This window comes from Arachis hypogaea, chromosome 14 (assembly GCF_003086295.3).
Source record: "Arachis hypogaea cultivar Tifrunner chromosome 14, arahy.Tifrunner.gnm2.J5K5, whole genome shotgun sequence".
Lineage (NCBI taxonomy): Eukaryota > Viridiplantae > Streptophyta > Magnoliopsida > Fabales > Fabaceae > Arachis > Arachis hypogaea.
The window spans coordinates 78,839,404-78,845,189 of record NC_092049.1 but is presented as its reverse complement, the minus strand read 5'-3'; the positions used below and the strand labels follow the sequence as shown (position 1 = coordinate 78,845,189).

At 33.5% G+C, this 5,786-nt stretch overlaps 1 non-coding gene across 1 annotated transcript; it reads left to right on the top strand.

Annotated features, from left to right (window-relative positions):
* The first annotated feature begins 240 nt into the window (after positions 1-240).
* Positions 241-348, top strand: LOC112745550 (small nucleolar RNA R71). The gene has a single exon (XR_003173470.1). It is a non-coding gene; the product is annotated as a small nucleolar RNA R71 (small nucleolar RNA).
* The last annotated feature ends 5,438 nt before the right edge of the window (positions 349-5,786 follow it).

Below are 5,786 nucleotides of genomic sequence, written 5' to 3'. Positions count from 1 at the left end.
AGCCAATATGGCATTCAGAGTATCAACTTCAAGAACTCCCTTCTTCATAGGCGTCCCATTACTCACATGATTTCTTTCAGAAGTGTACATGAACTGGTTATTAGCAACCATGTCAATGAGTTCTTGAGCTTCTGCAGGCATTTTTTTTAGGTTAATGGATCCACCTGCAGAAGTATCCAATGACATCTTTGATAACTCAGACAAACCATCATAGAATATATCCAGGATGGTCCATTCTGAAAGCATGTCAGAGGGACACTTTTTGGTCAACTGTTTGTATCTTTCCCAAGCTTCATAGAGGGATTCACCATCTTTTTGTTTGAAGGTTTGAACATCTACTCTAAGCTTGCTCAGCTTTTGAGGAGGAAAGAACTTGGCTAAGAAAGCCATGACCAGCTTATCCCAAGAGTTCAGGCTATCTTTGGGTTGAGAGTCCAACCACACTCTAGCTCTGTCTCTTACAGCAAAAAGGGAAAAGCATGAGCCTGTAGACTTCAGGATCTACTCCATTAGTCTTAACAGTATCACATATCTGCAAGAATTCAGTTAAGAACTGAAAAGGATCTTCAGATGGAAGTCCATGAAACTTGCAGTTCTGCTGCATCAGAGAAACTAGCTGAGGTTTCAGCTCAAAGTTGTTTGCTCCAATGGCAGGAATGGAGATGCTTCTTCCATGTAAATTGGAATTAGGTGCAGTAAAGTCACCAAGCATTCTCCTTGCATTATTATTATTTTCGGCTGCCATCTCCTCTTCCTGTTCGAAAATTTCTGAAAGGTTCTCTCTGGATTGTTGTAATTTAGCTTCTCTTAGTTTTCTCTTTAGAGTCCTTTCAGGTTCTCGATCAGCTTCAACAAGAATATTCTTGTCCTTGCTCCTGCTCATATGACAAAGAAGAGGGCACAGAAAAAAATAATAATAATAATAATAGGGATCCTTTATACCACAGTATAGAGGTCCTTATGTAAGTGGAAGAAAGGAAGGGGACAAAGAATGTAATGTAAAGAAAGAAACACAAGGGTGAGGAGAGCAGAGATGTGAGATGAGGAGATGTTAGTAGATGAATAAATAATTAGAATGAGAGAAGAGAGAAGGAGAATTTTCGAAAATTATTTTTGAAAAAGAGTTAGTGATTTTTGAAAATAGTTTTTGAAAAAGGTTAGTAATTTTTGAAAATTAAAATTAAGAATTAAAATAATTAATTAATTAAAAAGAAATTTTGAAAAAGAGGGAAGATGTTTTCGAAAATTAGAGAGAGAGAGTTAGTTAGGTGGTTTTGAAAAAGATAAGAAACAAACAAAAAGTTAGTTAGGAAGTTAGAAAAGATATTTTGAAATCATATTTTTTGAAAAAGATAAGATAAGAAGATATTTTTGAAAAGATATGATTGAAATTGGTTTTGAAAAAGGTTTGATTTTTTTTTAAAAATCACAATTAATGACTTGATTCACAAGAAATCATGAGATATGATTCTAGAACTTAAAGTTTGAATCTTTCTTAACAAGCAAGTAACAAACTTAAAAACATGGAAGAATAAGAAATAAGAAAAAGATTTTTGAAAAATATTTTTGGAATTTTCGAAAATAACTAAAAAATTTGAAAAAGATTTGATTTTTAAAAAAGATTTTGCAAAAGATAAGATTTTTAAGTTGAAAATTTGATTTGACTCATGAAAACAACTAGATTTTAAAATTTTTTTGAAAAAGTCAAATCTAATTTTCGAAATTTTAAGAGAGAAAAAGGGAAAGATATTTTTTTGATTTTCGAATTTTTATGATGAGAGAGAAAAACAAGAAAAATGATGCAATGCATGAAAGTTATGGATCAAAACAATGAATGCATGCAAGAATGCTATGAATGTCAAGATGAACACCAAGAACACTATGAAGATCATGATGAACATCAAGAACACATTTTTGAAAAATTTTTATATGCAAAGAAAACATGCAAGACACCAAACTTAGAAATCCTTCATGTTTAGACTCTATGGATACAAGAATGCACATGAAAAACAAGAAAAGATGCAAAACAAGAAAACATAAAGATCAAACAAGAAGACTTACCAAGAACAACTTGAAGATCATGAAGAACGCTATGAATGCATGAAAATTTTCGAAAATGCAAGATGAGTATGCAATTGACACCAAACTTATAACATGACTCAAGACTCAAACAAGAAAAACAAAAATATTTTTTATTTTTATGATTTTCTAATTTTTTGTATTTTTTTCGAAAATTATTTGAAAAACAAAAATAAGGATTCCAAAATTTTTAATATGAATTCCAGGAATCTAGCATTCTTAGTCTAATGCTCCAATCAAAAGGTCAGGCAAGGCTTAATAGCCAGCCAAGCTTTAGCATGTAATCCAGATATGACACGCCTGACATTCCCTACAGACATGGCTTTACAGCCAGCCAGGCTTCAACATGCTTCATGAAACACTAGAATTCATTCTTAAAAATTCTGAAGAAAAATATATTTTTGAAAATATTTTTATTATTATTATTTTTTTTTCGAAAACAAAGGAGAAATTTTTGAAAGATGAACCGTCAGTTGTCCAAACTCGAACAATCCCCGGCAACGGCGCCAAAAACTTGGTGCGCAGAAATTGTGATTACACATTGATTATGTAAAATTCATTGCTCTTTCTTTCCCTGGTAATGGCGCCAAAAGACATGATGCCTATACCATGGTTCACAACTTCGCACAACTAACCAGCAAGTGCACTGGGTCGTCCAAGTAATACCTTACGTGAGTAAGGGTCGAATCCCACGGAGATTGTTGGTATGAAGCAAGCTATGGTCACCTTGTAAATCTCAGTCAGGCGGATATAAAATAGTAATGAGGTTTTCGAAATTAAAGAATGAAATAAGGATAGAAATACTTATGTAATTCATTGGTTAGAATTTCAGATAAGCATGTAGAAATGCTTTCGTTCCTTTGAACCTCTGCTTTCCTGCTATCTTCATCCAATCAATCTTACTCCTTTCTATGGCTAGCTTTATGTAAGGATGTCACCGGTGCCAATGGCTACTTTCGATCTCTCTTGGGAAAATGATCCAAATGCTCTGTCATAGCACGGCTAATCGTCTGGAGGCATCACCTTTGTCGTTGGTTGCATCCTATTCCTCCTTGTGAAAATGGTCCGATGCACTGTCACTGCATGGCTAATCATCTGGAGGTTCTCGATCATACTGGAATAGGATTTACTATCCTTTTGCGTTTGTCACTACGCCCAACACTCGCGAGTTTGAAGCTCGTCACAGTCATTCAATTCCAGAATCCTACTCAGAATACCACGGACAAGGTTTAGACTTTCCGGATTCTCATGAATGCCGCCATCAATCAAGCTTATACCACGAAGATCCCAATATCTCGGACTCGGTCCCCTGTATTGGTAATCTAAAAGATACTCACTCCGTCTAATGAAGAACAGAAGTGGTTGTTAGGCACGCGTTCATAGGGAATGATGATGATTGTCACGTTCATCACATTCAGGTTGAAGTGCGAATGAATATCTTAGAAGCGGAATAAGTTGAATTGAATAGAAAACAGTAGTACTTCGCATTAATCTTTGAGGAACAGCAGAGCTCCACACCTTGATCTATGGAGTGTAAAAACTCTACCGTTTGAAAATACATAAGTGAGAGGTCCAGGCATGGCCGAATGGCCAGCCCCCTAAAACATGATCACAGGACCAAAAATACAATCCAGGATACCAAAGATGTCTAATACAATAGTAAAAGGTCCTATTTATAATAAACTAGCTACTAGGGTTTACAAAAGTAAGTAATTGATGCATAAATCCACTTCCGGGGCCCACTTGGTGTGTGCTTGGGCTGAGCTTTGAGTGTTACACGTGTAGAGGTCATTCCTGGAGTTGAACGCCAGTTTTGGTGCCAGTTTGGGCGTTGAACTCCACTTTGCAAATTGTTTCTGGCGCTGGACGCCAGAATTGGGCAGAGAACTGGCGTTGAACGCCAGTTTGCATCGTCTAAACTTGGGCAAAGTATGGACTATTATATATTGCCGGAAAGCCCTGGATGTCTACTTTCCAATGCAATTGAAAGCGCGCCATTTTGAGTTCTGTAGCTCCAGAAAATCCACCTTGAGTGCAGGGAGGTCAGAATCCAACAGCATCAGCAGTCTTTCTTCAACCTCTGAATCTGATTTTTGCCCAAGTCCCTCAATTTCAGCCAGAAAATACCTAAAATCACAGAAAAACACACAAACTCATAGTAAAGTCTAGAAATGTGAATTTAACATAAAAACTAATGAAAACATCCCTAAAAGTAACTAGATCCTACTAAAAATATACTAAAAACAATGTCAAAAAAGCGTATAAATTATCCGCTCATCAGTCACCAAGCATCCTCCTTGCATTATTATTATTTTCGGCTGCCATCTCCTTTACTTGTTCGAAATTTTCAATAAGGTTGTCTCTGGATTGTTGTAATTTAGCTTCTCTTAGTTTCCTCTTCAGAGTCCTTTCAGGTTCTGGATCAGCTTCAACAAGAATGCCTTTTTCCTTGTTCCTGCTCATAAGAAAGAGAAGAGAACAAGAAAAGAAGAGGAATCCTCTATGTCATAGTAAAGAGGTTCCTTATTGTTAGTAAAAGATGAAAAGGAATAGGGGTGAATAAAATGAAGAATCCAAACACAAGGTTAAGGATAGGAGCAGTGATGTAAGATGAAGAGAAGTGTTAGTAGATGAATAAATAATTAGAAGGAGATGAGGGAGAAGGATTTTCGAAAATTATTTTTAAAAAAGGGGTAGTGATTTTCGAAAATAGTTTTTGAAAAAGGTTAGTAATTTTCGAAAATTAAAATCAAAAATTAAAATAATTAGTTAATTAAAAAGAATTTTTGAAAAAGAGGGAAGATATTTTTGAAAATTAGAGAGAGAGAGTTAGTTAGGTAGTTTTGAAAAAGATAAGAAACAAACAAAAAGTTAGTTAGTTAGTTGAAATAAATTTTGAAAAGATAAGAAGTTAGGAAGTTAGAAAAGATATTTTGAAATCAAATTTTTGAAAAAGATAAGATAAGAAGATATTTTTGAAAAGATATGATTGAAATTAGTTTTGAAAAAGATTTGATTTTTAAAATCACAATTAATGACTTGATTCACAAGAAATCACAAGATATGATTCTAGAACTTAAAGTTTGAATCTTTCTTAACAAGCAAGTAACAACTTGAAATTTTTGAATCAAAACATTAATTGATGATGTTATTTTCGAAAATTATGAGATAAAGATAAGAAAAAGATTTTTGAAAAATATTTTTAAAATTTTCGAAAATAACTAAGAAAAGTGAAAAAGATATGATTTTTGAAATAGATTTTGAAAAGGATAAGATTTTCAAATTGAAAATTTGATTTGACTCATAAGAAACAACTAAATTTTAAAAAGTTTTGAAAAAGTTAACTCAAATTTTCGAATTTATGAGAAGAAAAAGGAGAAGATATTTTTTTGATTTTTGAATTTTTAATGATGAGAGAGAAAAACACTAAAAATGCTCAATGCATGGAAATTTTAGATCAAAACAATGAATGCATGCAAGAATGCTATGAATGTCAAGATGAATACCAAGAACACTTTGAATGTCAATATGAACATCAAGAACTTATTTTTGAAAATTTTTATATGCAAAGAAAACATGCAAGACACCAAACTTAGAAATCTTTCATGTTTAGACTTTATGAATGCAAGAATGCATATGAAAAACAAGAAAAGACGCAAAACAAGAAAACATCAAGATCAAACAAGAAGATTTACCAAGAACAAATT